The sequence below is a fragment of the Tursiops truncatus genome, chromosome 8, assembly GCF_011762595.2.
Source record: "Tursiops truncatus isolate mTurTru1 chromosome 8, mTurTru1.mat.Y, whole genome shotgun sequence".
Lineage (NCBI taxonomy): Eukaryota > Metazoa > Chordata > Mammalia > Artiodactyla > Delphinidae > Tursiops > Tursiops truncatus.
The window spans coordinates 95016535-95031807 of NC_047041.1; the positions used below are offsets into that span (position 1 = coordinate 95016535).

The following is a 15273-nucleotide window of genomic DNA, read 5'->3' on the forward strand; positions in this document are numbered from 1 at the left end:
GAATGCTTAGTTCGAATCTGGTTGTGCCGTTTATTAGCTGTGTGGTTTTAGACAACTCCTACCTCTCTGTGCTTCTGTTTTCTATTTGTAAAATGAGGAATTTTTTCACCTTATTGGGTTATTAGGAGAATTAAATGAGTTAAGTTTATTATATTTGTAAAGTGCCTAGAATTAATTGCTATACATTAAGTATTTGGTAAATAAAATACATAACGCTCAACAAATACTGTCTGCCTTTTCTGTTACATTCCTTTTAAAACTAAAATGAAAACGTATAGCAGCGTCCCCCCCCTCCCCCGACTGCTCCTAGTTACCTGTGTTCTCAGCTGTCAGAAGTAGTGTTAACTGAGGATCAGAGGGAGAAGAGGTTCCCCAATCTAAGAACTTTTAAGTCAGGTTTACTGAGGTATAACTTACATATACTAAAATAAACTTAAAAAAATTTTTTATTGGAGTATAGTTCATTTACAAAGTTGTGTTAGTTTAAACAACTCCACTTACAATAGCATTGAAAAGAACAAAATATTTGGGAATAAATCTAACCAAGGAGATGAAAGACTTGTACACTGAAAACTACAGAACAATGCTGAAAGAAATTAAAGAAGACACAAATAAATGAAAAGACATCCCATACCCATGGACTGGAAGACTTAGTATTATTAAGATTCCATATATCAGAAAATAATCTATAGATTCAACACAATCTCTCTCAAAATTCCAACAGCATTTTTTTTGTAGAAATAGAAAAATTAATCCTAAAATTCATATGGAATCTCAAAGGACCCTGAATAGTCAGAACACTTTTGAAAAAAAAATGTTGCAGGGCTCTCTTCTTGATTCCAAAACACATTAAAAAGCCACAATGATCAAAACAGTGTGGTAGTGGCATAAAGACAAACAGACCAATGGAACAGAATAGAGAACCCAAAAATAATCCCTTGCGTTTAGGGTAAAATGATCTATGACAAGGGTGCCAAGACCATTCAAAGGGGAAAGGATGGTCTCTTCAACAAATGGTGACTGGAAAAACTGGATAGCTACATGCAAAAGAATGAAGTTGGATGTTTACCTTACACCATACATAAAAATTAATAGGACAATGGGGACTATATCAAACTTAAAAACTTTTGTGTATCAAAGGACACAATAAACAGAGTGAAAAGATAACCTACAGAAGGGAAGAAAATATTTATAAATCATTTATCTGATAAGGGGTTAATATCCAGAGAATATCAAGAACTCCCACAACAGAACCCTCCCGCACTGTTGGTGGGAATGTAAATTGATACAGCCTCTACAGAGAACAGTATGGAGGTTCCTTAAAAAACTAAAAATAGAACTACCATATGACCCAGCAAACCCACTACTGGGCAAATACCCTGAGAAACCCATAATTCAAAAAGAGTCATGTACCACAATGTTCACTGCAGCATTATTTACAATAGCCAGAACATGGAAGCAACCTAAATGTCCATCGACAGATGAATGGATAAAGAAGATGTGGCAGGGCTTCCCTGGTGGCACAGTGGTTAAGAATCTGCCTGCTAATGCAGGGGACACGGGTTCGAGCCCTGGTCTGGGAAGATCCCACATGCCGTGGAGCAACTAAGCCCGTGAGCCACAACTACTGAGCCTCCGCGTCTGAAGCCTGTGCTCCACAATGGGAGAGGCTGACAGTGAAAGGCCCGCGCACCATCATGAAGATTGGCCCGCGCACTGCGATGAAGAGTGGCCCCCGCTCACCGCAACTGGAGAAAGCCCACACACAGAAACGAAGACCCAACACAGCCAAAAATAAATAAATAAATTGAGGGGGGGAGACGTGGCACATATATACAATGGAATATTACTCAGCCATAAAAAGAAACGAAATTGTTATTTGTAGTGAGGTGGATGGACCTAGAGTCCATCATACAGAGTGAAGTTAAGTCAGAAAGAGAAAAACAAATACCGTATGCTAACACATATATATAGAATCGTAAAAGAAAAATGGTCTGATGAACCTAGGGGCAGGACAGGAATAAAGACACAAACGTAGAGAACGGACTTGAGGACATGGGGAGGGGGAAGGGTAAGCTGGGACAAAGTGAGAGCGTAGCACTGACATATACACACTACCAAATGTAAAATAGATAGCTAGAGGGAAGCAGCTGCATGGCACAGGGAGATCAGCTCGGTGCTTTGCGACCACCTAGAGGGGTGGGATAAGGAGGGTGGGAAGGAGACACAAGAGGGAGGGGATATGGGGATATACGTATGCATATAGTTGATTCACTTTGTTATACAGCAGAAACTAACACAACATGTAAAACAATTATACTCCAATAAAGATGTTAAAAAAAAGAACTCCCATAACAACAAAACTCCAAATAACCCAATTAAAAATGGGCAAAAGACTTGAATAGACGTTTCTACAAAGATGATATACAAATGGCCAACGATCATAGGAAAAGATGCTCAACATCACTAATCATCAGAGAAACACAAGTCAAAACCACAATGAGATATCCCTCACACCCATTAGAATGGTTACTATCAAATAAACAAACCAATTTAAAAAAAAAACAGAAAATAACAAACGTTGGCAAGAATGTAGAGAAACTGCAACACTTGTACACTGTTGGTGGGATTGTAAAATGGTGCAACTGCTATGGAAAACAGTGTGGAGTAACCTCAAAAACAGTATGGAGTAACCTCAAAAAAAGTAAAAATAGAATACCATATTACCATATGATCCAGCAATTCCACTTCTAAGTGTATGTATGAGTGTGTGTATATATATATCCAAAAGAATTGAAAGCTGGGGCTCAGATTTGTACATCCATGTTCAAAGTAGTAGAAGTAACCCAAATGTCCACAGAAAAATGAATGAATGGATAAGCAAAATGTGGTAAATACATACAATGGAATAGTAGTCTTAAAAAGGAAGGAAATCCGGTTACATGCTACAATATGGATAAACTTTGAGGATATCATGCTAAGTGAAATAAGCAAGTCACAAAAAGACAAATATTATATGATTCCACTTACATGAGGTATCCAAACTATTAAATTAGCAACAGAAAGTAGAATGGTGGTTATTAGGGGCTGGGGGAAGGAGGAAAAGGAAAGTTGTTTAATGGGTACAGTGTATCAGATTTGCAAGACGAAAAAGGTTTTGAGATGTGTTTCACCACAATGTGAATGTAGTTAATTTAAAATGATTATGATGGTAATTATTTTGTTACATGCTTTTTTTTTAAGCTGCAATTAAAAAAAAAGTGAGATACTTGTCTATTCAATAAAATGCTCTATAGGTATTTAAAGAAAAAAAAGACAAAGAAGACTAAAGAAGATATTTAAATACTGATGCGGAAGAAATCTATTATTAAGTTTTAAAAAGAAATTTGGAGATAGCCTATGAAGTCTAATTCCTTTTTTTGTGTTTAGTAAAAATAAAAAAGAGGGTCATACACACTGGTGGTAGGCTGATAATGACCCCCAAAGATATTGGGCTGTAATCCCTAAAAACTTTAAATGTTTTATGTGGAAAAAGGGTCTTTGCAGATGTGATTAAATTAAGGATATTGAGATGGGGAGATCATCCTGGATTATCTGGGTGAGCCTGAATGCAATCACATGTACCCTTATGAGAGGGTAACAGAGGGAAATCTGACACACACAGACAAGAAGGCGATGTGAAGATGGAGAAGAGCAAGATCAGAAGAGGCTGGAGTGATGCAACACAAGCCAAGGGATACCAAGAGACGCCAGAAGCTGAAGAGGCAAGGAAGCAGTGCTTCCCCAGGGCCTCTGGAGAAGTATGGCTTTGCCTCAATATTAGCCTCCAGTAAGACTCACCCTAAATTTTTTAAAAAATTCTTATTGAAATATTGTTGATTTACAATGTTGTGGTAGTTTCAGGCGTGCAGCAAAGTGATTCAGATATACATACATACACACACACACACACACACACACATATGTGTGTATTTTAAGATTCTTTTCCATTATAGGTTATTACAAGATACTGAGTGTAGTTCCCTGTGCAGTAGGTCCTTGTTGGTTATCTCTTTTATATATACAGTAGTGTGTATATTTTAATCCTAAACTCCTACTCACCCTAAATTTTGGGCTCTGGACTCCAGAAATGTGAGAGAATAAATTACTGTTGTTTTAAGCCACCAAATTTGTGGTCATTTGTTTCAGCAGTCATAGAAAACTAATACAACATTGTACATGTTTGAAAGCACATAAAACTTTTCTGGATGGATCCATAGAAAACTTAACTATGACCACTTTAAAAGAGTAGCTAAAGGGACTAGCTAAAGAATTTTTACTTCTCACTTTAATACCTAGCCATGTCTTTTTTCTTTTTCTTTTTTTTTTGCGGTACGCGGGCCTCTCACTGTTGTGGCCTCTCCCGTTGCAGGGCACAGACTCCGGACATGCAGGCTCAGCGGCCATGGCTCACGGGCCTAGCCACGAACCTGTGTCCCCTGCATCGGCAGGCGGACTCTCAACCACTGCGCCACCAGGGAAGCCCTCTTTTTTCTTTTTTAAACAACAAGTTTCAATATTTTCTATCATAATGCTTTTAAAAGCTCTAAAACTTTATAATTCCAGCCTGGCACCTTGAGGATGGATGTGTCTATACTCATCCCATAAGCCTCAATTCTTCCCCTTAACATTTTTTGGACACCATATCTCCTTTGAAAGAAAGATGTGAATCTTTTTTTTTTTAAATAAATTTATTTTTTTATTTTTGGCTGCATTTTGTCTTCGTCACTACACACGGACTTTCCCTAGTTGTGGCGAGCAGGGGCCTACTCTTCATTGTGGAGCATGGGCTCTAGGCACACGGGCTTCAGTAGTTGTGGCATGTGGGCTCAGCAGCTGTGGCTCGTGGGCTCTAGAGCGCAAGCTCAGTAGTTGTGGCGCATGGGCTTAGTTGCTCCATGGCATGTGAGATCTTCCCAGACCAGGGCTCGAACCCGTGTCCCCTGCATTGGCAGGAGGCTTCTTCACCACTGAACCACCAGGGAAGCCCCCTGAATCTTATTTATTACCCCAGCATCCAGCAGAGTGCTTCGTCCTCTAACACATAATTCCTAAAATAGCACAATTTCATCAAATCATAGAAGTCTTAAATATACAATAAATGTGTTCTTTGAGTTTATAAATAAAATATTGTATGTTGAATGCGTATTTCAAATGTGAAAGGGAAACATGATATATTTAATGGAATTCTAAAGTAAACCCACTTTCAAAGTGAAAAATTATTAAGTAATAGATTTCAAAAAATTTATAAGATTTTTGTCACTTTTTTTAGTACCTATTTTTTGATTATAAAATCCATTAAAAGAGGGAAATTTTAATTTTAGAATCATTTGGTAAAGTCATGGCAGAACAGTTGCTTGTAATAAATCTTATTACAGAGCACTCTAGTCAAAATTAAATTCAATCTAAATTGTCGTGTTGGGCGCTGGAGTTAGATCTGAGTTCTAAAGCTTGCTTTGTCACACACTAGCTGAGCCTCAGTTTCATTATCCGTCGTAACAGTACCATCTTCATGTGGTTCCTTATTTAATACACACTTCTGGAGCATTCATTATGTGCCAGGCACTATTCTAAGCACTTCACATATACTAACTCATTTAATTCTCATAACTCTGAGATTGATATTAGCCCCATTTTACAGACAAGAAAACTGAGGCATAGAGGTTAACTAACTTGCCTAAGGTGATTCAACTAACTGTAATGGTGAACTGTTGAAGTGAAAATGAGATTTCTGCTTTATACCTGTTAAGAATCCCCGCAAATACCCATATTATCCCCCTGTCCCACAGGTACACTTAGTATGTAGCTAAGTACCTAATACAGAGTAGCATCTCATGATCTGACACTATTCTGTATTAGGCACTTATCTACTTACTGAGTATGGGAAGTGAAATACAGTAGCCCAGGGGCAATACTATGAGGGTGTAACAGAGGTACTTAACCTGGACTGGAGGGTCAGGGAAGGTCTCCTTGAGAAAGTGATATTTAGGCTGAGAACTAAAGGAAATTAATATGGATTAGCCAGGCATAGGCATAATGACTAGATTTAATAAGAGATTGTTTCAGGCATGTGTGTGAAAAGCCTGAAAGAGCTAGGCAAGATAAAGAACAGAACTGCAACTCATGTGGCCAAAACAGGAGTTGAGAGAAAGGGCAGACTGAAAAGGGCCAGATCATACAAAGCCAGTGACTTTATGCAAGGAAGTAGTACTAACAGATGGCACGGAAACATCAAGCACTCAAGAAACAGTGGCTATCCTTGTGTTATTTTTATAAGCATCATCCCAGAGTTATCTAGAGATTTTAGAAAGACTTCAGACTTAACCAAACCCACATTTCAGTCCTCTGGTTCAAGAAAGGCCTAAGTTAGCTTAGAGCTCTTGGGACCAAGTAAGGCAAGTCTCCTCTGATCTAAAACAAACCATTTCATTGGGTGTATAAGCAATCTATTCCTTTTTATCCTATAGAAAGCAAATTTACTACTAGTTAAACAAGTAAATGTCATTTTATAATACTCAAGGGGACTGTCCGTATTTTGTTGGGAGGAATCCCCCATATTAAACATAGCTCAAAATAAGTGGGCAGTCCTCTAAAGCATAAAAAACCTGTTTTCCCTTACTGCCCAGAGATTTCTGATATGGGATCTGGTCTTTACTCCCAAATGAAGAACTCATGCTAGTTCTAGACTAGGCGTTTTTCATGAGACTTTCTTTTTTAAAAGGAATGTATCACATAAGAAAAAGGACCAGAAGAAAAGTGTGTAATTAGAGTACTGAAAAAAATTCCTAAAATCTAAAAATGAGAGACTTCATATTTTAAGTGAATAAGGACATGAAATGATTTTAAAAAAGACACTGCAAAAAAATACATAAAAGAAGTAAAACAGCAAAACAAATTAAGAGAAAGAGATGTTCTAGACAGCCAAGTTTGCCAGGTATCAGAGGTTTACCCCTGAAACACCAATTATTATTATTATTATTTTTTTTTTGCGATATGCAGGCCTCTCACTGTTGTGGCCTCTCCCGTTGCGGAGCACAGGCTCCGGATGCGCAGGCTCAGCGGCCCTGGCTCACGGGCCCAGCCGCTCCACGTCATATGGGATCTTCCCAGACCGGGGCACGAAACTGCGTTCCCTCCATCGACAGGCAGGCTCTAAACCACTGCGCCACCAGGGAAGTCCCAACATCAATTATTTTATGTAACTTTTTTCCATGTAAAATGAATCTAAGAAAATACATAAGCCTCCCAGTCTTCTTAAACAAAGTAGACTGATAATTATTTAAACTTTTCAGGATAATCCATTTGAGCAATCAATGTAGCAAAACCCTCAAGATGTACTGCCAAAGAGGTATGAGGGACTCTTGCATCAAAACCAAATGGCTCCAATATGGCTTTTTTGAATTTTAATGTTTTACGTTCTGTAGCTTTCCTTCCTCAAACTTTGTGATCAAACTAACACTTTAGCTTAGAGCAGTGCTGCCTAATTTTAGCTCTTGATTTAAAGACCCAAGCAGGGGGACTTCCCTGGTTGCACAGTGGTTAAGAATCCGCCTGCCAATGCAGGGGACATGGGTTCGAGCCCTGGTCCGGGAAGATCCCACGTGCTGCGGAGCAACTAAGCCCATGCGCCACAACTAATGAGCCTGCGTGCTGCAACTACTGAAGCCCGCGAGCCTAGAGCCTGTGCTCCGCAACAAGAGAAGCCACCGCAATGAGAATTCCACATGCCGCAACCAGAGAAAGCCTGCGCACAGCAACGAAGACCCAATGCAGCCAAAAATGAAAGGAAGGAAGGAAGGAAGGAAGGAGGAAGGAAGGAGGAAGGAAGGAAGGAAGGAAGGAAGGAAGGAAGGAAGGAAAGAAGGAAGGAAGGAAAGAGAAAGAAAGAGAGAAAGAGACAGAGAGAGAGAGGGAAAGAAAGAAAGAAAGAAAGAAAGAAAGAAAGAGAAAGAAAGAAAACCAAGCAGAGTGAAACTGTGCATAAAGAGGGAGTAGGATCTACTTGAAGGAAGTCAATAAAATTTAGACTGCAGAAAATACTTTTTTGGTTTATTTCCTGGTATTTAACTTGCAGATAAATAAAACACTACTTTTAAGCCTTATGCTTGAAAAAAGAAAAAAGACAACTGCATTAAATGAATGAATTTTATTTCAAGAAATACTTGAGACTACTCAACTTTTTTCTCATCTTTATAGAAAGAATTTAAGTCGCTTTAATTAATAACCTCTAAGGGACTTCCCTGGTGGCACAGTGGTTAAGAATTGCCTGCCAGGGGCTTCCCTGGTGGCGCAGTGGTTGAGAGTCCGCCTGCTGATGCAGGGGAGGTGGGTTCGTGCCCTGGTCCGGGAAGATCCCACATGCCGCGGAGCGGCTGGGCCCGTGAGCCAATGCAGGGGACACGGGTTCAATCCCTGGTCCGGGAAGACCCCCACATGCCACAGAGCAATTAAGCCTGTGTGCCACAACTAGTGAGCCTGAGCTCTAGAGCCCGCGAGCCACAACTACTGAGCCCGTGTGTCACAACTACTGAAGCCCATGCACCTAGAGCCCGTGCTCTGCAACAAGAGAAGCCATCACAATGAGAAGCCCGCGTACCGCAAGGAGGAGCCCCCGCTTGCCGCAACTAGAGAAAACCTGCGTGCAGCAACGAAGACCCAGTGCAGCCAAAAATAAATAAATAAATAAATTTATTTTTAAAAAATTTAAAAATAACCTCTAAGAAATATAATCAAGATATCAAAGAATTAAGTTTCTAATCTCTTCATAAAATAATAAAAATTATGTCTGAAGAGACAGGAGGTCACCAAGGCATATCTGACATCGTATCTATGCCAAAAATGTCTGGCCATTCCAACTGAGTCAGAATTTACTTTGAATGCATCTCTGAACAAAGATCATATTCTAGGAATAAACAATTGCTGTTACCAAGTAAGGGAAAACAATGTTTTCTGTGGTACTTAAAAAGAGTTATGGGGGACTTCACTGGTGGCGCAGTGGTTAAGAATCCGCCTGCCAGTGAAGGGGACACGGGTTCAAGCCCTGATCCAGGAAGACCCCACATGCTGCGGAGCAACTGAGCCCGTGTGCCACAACTACTAAATCTGCGCTCTAGAGCCCGCGAGCCACAACTACTGAATCCCGTATGCCTAGAGCCCGTGCTCCACAACAAGAGAAGCCACCGCAGTGAGAAGCCCACACACCGCAACGAAGAGTAGCCCCTGCTTGCTGCAACTAGAGAAAGCCCACACGCAGCAATAAAGATCCAACGCAGCCAAAAATAAATAAATTTATTAAAAATTAAACAAAAAGAGTTATTGGGAGAGAAGTTAGACCTCAGTAAAAAGCATACCACAAAGAGGACATGTGTTTGGGACATAAGTTTCCTCTGAAAGTTGGTGAGACCTGTATGAATTCATGTTTAGCTTAATGTAAATACAGATGGAAATATATAAAACAACTGTATGTATATGCATATAAATGACTTAGTATACATACATACCTACCTCTGTTTCCTGAAAGGGCCTACGAACAATGACACCCTAGCAATAAGCACACCTAATATCCAGATCTCGGCTTCTAAATACCACTGTCCCATAAAAGGAACCACAGCTGATTCTAGGGCTGGGACAGGGAAAATATAAGATGGGTCTGGAGCATCTTGTTGTACAGAAAGGAAATGCTCAAAAAGAAAAAATGGATAGGAGCATGTCAAAGGAACACAGGAGGAGCCAACCTGAAAGCTGCAACAATTTGAGCAAAAATAAATAACAAAGAATCAGTTTTTAAAACAGATATTCATACTGATATAGATAAATGGTTAAACAGAAAAATAAATGGGAGAGAACAGACAAATCTTCATTACAAATTTCCAAATAATCTATGTAGATACTCTTCCTTTCAGGAAGTCGAATTTAAGCCCCCCACCCACTTTGAGGATGGGCTAGACTCAGTCACTCACCTCCAAAGAACAGGCATAGGGACTTCCCTGGTGGTCCAGCGGTTAAGACTCTGTGCTTCCACTGAAGGGGGCACAGGTTTGATTCCTGGTTGGGGAACTAAGATCCTGCATGCTGCATGGTGTGACCAAAAATAAATAAGTAAACAACAACAACAAAACTTAAAAAAAAAAAGAATAAGTATAGAAAGGGAAAAGTACTACTACTTAACCTGGCAAACACTACCATAACCAAGTGTTCAAGGTTAACATCATCAGTGATGTCATGTGGATATCGCATATTTCCTGATAGGAAATGATAGTATTCTGTAACATTCTTTCCAAAAACACATAACCCTTGTCTAATAATGAAAAAAAATCAGACACACCCTAAGGAAGAACATTCCAGAAAATAACTGACTAGTACTCAAAATTGTCAAGACCATGAAGACAAGGAAAGACTGAGAAACTGTCAAAGACCAGAGGAGACTCAGAGGGATGACAAGTAAAGGCAACAGGTTACCCTGGACTGGATCCTGAAACAGAAAGGTGATATAAATAGAAAACTACAGCTATCCCAACAAAATCTGGAGTTCAGTTAAAACTAATGCATCAATGTTGGTTTCTTCATTTTGACAAATGTATCATGTAAGATGTTAACAACAGAGGACACTGGGTGAGAGGTATATAGAATTCTATATCTTTGCAACTTTTCTGTAAATTGAAAATTATTACAAAATAAAAAGGTTATTTTTTAAGTTTCCTCTCAAAAAAAAAACAAACCCCTATTATTTATCTTCAAAAAAGTCATGTCTTGAAAAACAAAATTTAAAAAAAGTGGGAGGGCTTCCCTGGTGGCACAGTGGTTAAGAATCTGCCTGCCAATGCAGGGGACACGGGTTCAAGCCCTGGTCTGGGAAGATCTCACATGCCACAGAGCAACTAAGCCCGTGCACCACAACTACTGAGCCAGCACTCTAGAGCCCATGAGCCACAACTACTGAGCCCGCATGCCACAACTACTAAAGCCCGCGTGCCTAGAGCCTGTGCTACGCGACAAGAGAATCCACGGCGATGAGAAGCCTGCGCACTGCAACGAAGAGGAGCCCCCGCTCGCCGCCACTAGAGAAAGCCCGCGTGTAGCAATGAAGACCCAACACAGCCAAAAATAAATAATAAATAAATTCTTAAAAAAAAAAAAAACCCTAAGTCTCAGAAGCTTTCTAAATAACCTAGCTGAAAAAAAGTCAGATTTCTGAAAAAGATTCAGGAAATCTCTCTTGAAAAAAACGAAAAGTGGGATACCTCACACCTACTAGAATGGCTAAAATCCAAAAAAAACTGATGAAACTAAATGCTGACAAGATGTGAAGCAAAAAGAACCCTCATTCACTGCTGGTGGAAATACAAAATGGTACAGCCACTTTTGAAGAGAGTTTGGCAGTTCCTTACAAAGCTGAACATTGTCTCACCATATGATCCAGCAATCACACTTGTAGGTATTTACCCAGTAGAACTAAAAATTTATGTCCACACACACAAAAATGTTTATAGCAGCTTTGTTCGTAATTGTCAAAAACTAGAAATGACCTACATATCCTTCAATTAGGTGAATGGATAAACAAACTGTGGTACATCCATACAATGAAATCTTATTCAGCAATAAAAAAGAAATGAGCTATCAAGCCAAGAAAAGACATGGAAGAACCTTACATAGATACTCCTAAGTGAAAGAAGCCAGTCTGAAAAGGGTACATAGTGTATGATCCAATTATATTACATTCTGGAAGAGGAAAAAACTATGGAGACAGTAAAAAGATCAGTGGTTGCAAGGGGGTGGGCAAGGGAGAAAAGAATGAATAGGTGAATTACAGGAGATTTTTAGGGCAGTGAAACTATTCTTTACGATACTGTAATGGTGGATAAATAACATTATGAATGTCAAAACCTACAGAAGTTTACACATAAAGAGTAAACTTTAATGCACGCTAATTTAAAAAAGTCATTTAGGAGACTGGGGATCCCATAAAAGAATGCAGACTTGTGACAAGAGAATCTAACTATCTTACAAATGTGTGAAACCACCTCACTGAAGTGGGTGGGGAAAAAGAACTGACCTAGGTAACTTCAGAAATGAATGGAGTCTGAAAACTAAAGGCAAAAGGAACTGCATATAAGCACTGTACTTCTAGTTAATAAAGTTTCCTATGGGAGTGTGAATTAACGATTCAGATATTGCTATACATGCATACTGGAACTGAACAATTAAGTAAATGGATGATGGAAGCCAAGTTTCTCACTGTTGAAGTGGAAATTCAGATCAACAAGGGGGAGGAGGCTAGAATGATCTGTATGGTAATGGATTAGACTTGGAGATACCAGTAAGAACTCATATTTAACTTAACATAGATACAGATGGTGACATATAGAAATATCTATAGATATGTCTATATACACCAGTTAGCACATACATCTATATTTCTTTGTTCTGTTAGCTGAGAGGGCCCCCAAAAAATGACACCCCAGTAGCAATGAGAACACTTACTGCCCAGATCTTGGTTTTTATTACCATTCTCCAGTAAAAGGTGCCAGGGCTTCTTGGAGAAATGGCTAATTCTAGAACTGTGACACAAAATATACAAGATGAGCCTAGAGCACCTTATAGTGCCAGAAAGTAGGGAAGTGCTCAAATATAACTAAATAAAAACAGCACGCGCACACACACACGCACACAGATGTGGGAATGTTAAAGGGGCACAGGAGTCAACAGAAAGAACTCTCAATGGATAAAGGTGTAACAATTTCAGCAACAAAATAAAGTAGTACTGGACTATAACTCAAAGTATAATATATCCTTCAGTTCATACTGATATAAATGTTTGACTAATTAAATTAATAAATGGGGAGAGAGAGACAAATGTCCCATGCAGAAGAAATTCAAATAAGTTATGTAGATATTCCACCCCAAGTACAGGGAGCACCACTCCTCTCTCCGTAAGTGAGCTGTACATAATTACTTCCTTCCAAAGAGCACAGTATGAAAAGAGTAAAGAAACCTGACAAACACTACTTCAGCCATATGATCAAATCAATATCAACAGTCACAAATCATGTTGATGTGATGAATATGGCATTCTCTCTGTGATCTTCCACCCGAAAACTCATAACCCCAGTCTAATCATGAGAAAAACATCAGATAAATTCCAATACAGGAACATTCCACTATACCTGACCAGTACCCCTAAAAACTTCTACAGATTTGAAAGTTTTTAAAAATAGGGGGAAAAAAAGTGGGAGGAGGAAGCCAGATCTGCCTTCTCTGCCAGTCAACACAAACAAAAAGCTATCGTTTTTCCATGATTCTTAGTTGAAGACTTTCCAAATTAATCTGCTAAGATATTGCTCACATCCAAAGACACTGTAACACAGCCAACTGGTTAGTTATATATTGTCTTTATCACTTCATTACATGGAGAAAACTATGCCAGTTTTGGCCAACTTTGTTCAGCAAATATTTTCTGACCACCTTATTTGACCCAAGCACTGCTTGAGTCATTGAGGTAACCTCACAGATGGAAAAAAAAAAACCCAAAAACCTATGCTCCCCTGCTCTGCTTTCATTTCTGTGAGGAAATCAGACAATATACAAGCAAACAATAAATGGCCTATCATATAGCAATAAACGCTATGAAGTTTAAAAAAAAAAGAAAAAAAAAGAAAGTGAGGTAAACATGACCAAGAGGGCTACTCTAATTGGAGCTTAGAAAACGCCTCTTTAAGGAGATGACCTTTGAGTTGCAAACTGAGTGAAGCCTATATACAAAGACAGGCTTGAGGTAGGGGTAGAGCAGGTGGGAAGTCCCAGGCAGAGAGAACAAACACAAAGGCCAAAACGAAATTAAGTTTAGGACTTCCCTGGTGGCGCAGTGGTTGGAAGTCTGCCTGCCAATGCACGGTACACAGCTTCGAGCCCTACTCCGGGAAGATCCCACATGCTACGGAGCAACTAAGCCTGTGCACCACAACTACTGAGCCTGCAAGCCACAACTACTGAGCCCACGTGCCACAACTACTGAAGCCTGCATGCCTAGAGCCGGTACTCCACAACGAGAGAAGCCACCGCCATGAGAAGCCCACACACCGCAACGAAGAGTAGCCCCCCGTTCACCACAAATAGAGAAAGCCCACGCGCAGCAACGAAGACCTAACACAGCCAAAAATAAATAAAATTAATTAATTTTAAAAAAGAATAAGTTTAATGTGTTTGAGATAAACAAGCAGTCAAGGCAACTGCCCTGACAGAAAAAAGCTAAGTAACATATTCTGAACTCTACAGGTAATACGCATTTAAAATTAATTAAAATTAAAAAAAAATCTCAAACCTCTCCAACATTGATCACCAGGAATCCATCAATCATAATGAGATCCAGATCTCAATTTTATGCCCCCACTTAGTCCCCCTCCCACTGTCACAGCTGTCCATCTCCCATATGGTAAATACTGTATTTTGAACTGCTCCACCTTCCCTCTAAAACCCACCATGCCTATGGTTCATATTTCATTATGTCTGTGACAGAAGTTTAAAAAAGGAGGGGGTGAGGGGAGATTCTACCCAGAAAATGATCCTGAATTCTCCCTAACAGATCTCATTACTTCACATAGAACAACCAGAGGTTACGAGCAAAGGCCCTGAAGACACACTAACTTGGGTTCAAACTGAGGTTCTATCAGTTGTATGATTTTGAGCAAGCTGCGTAACCTTTCTAAGACTCAGTTTCCTCATCTGTAAAAAGTTGTGAGAATAAAAAAAGATAAAACGTGGCACCTAGTGAATATTCAATAAATGTTAACTAATGCTGGTAAAAGTATTTGAGCATTTATTTTATTCAAGGACTAGAGCTAGCCAGAGGGATTATATAGAAACTACAATTTGCTACAGCAAATTGTTTGAGAGATAAAACTGTCAAACTCCCTTAGGTCAGGGGCTTTGTCTTTTTCTGGTTCACTAGTGTATTCCCAGAATCTAGAACAATGTTTAACACACGGTAGGCATCAATCTCAATATTTGTTGAATGAATGAATGAGACTCTATTAAGTCAAAGGAGCATAAAAGAGTATGGCTTTGCTCCAATATGAAGAAAAGTTTTCGTTCCTCATCAAGATTTTTAACAATAACCTAAGACACTGTTAAATGTTTATTATTTTTAATTGCCTCCCCAAAACCTAGGACAGTGTTCAAAATACTAAGGTACTCAAATTTATTGCAGTTAAAACTCTGCTGCTAAAATTAAGCTGTCTG

The 15273-nt window shown here is 39.3% G+C and overlaps 1 protein-coding gene across 5 annotated transcripts in view; it reads right to left on the reverse strand.

The window, feature by feature from the left end:
• CKAP5 (cytoskeleton associated protein 5) overlaps positions 1 to 15273 on the reverse strand; it is a 107084-nt gene that overhangs the window by 90344 nt on the left and 1467 nt on the right. The window contains exon 1 of one of the 5 annotated variants that reach the window (XM_073808872.1): positions 9999 to 10110. The exons of the other annotated variants lie outside the window; for them this stretch is intronic. The gene's annotated coding sequence lies outside the window, so the exon portion shown is untranslated. Of the gene's footprint in view, positions 1 to 9998; positions 10111 to 15273 lie in introns of those variants that run through there. 5 annotated transcript variants of the gene reach the window in all.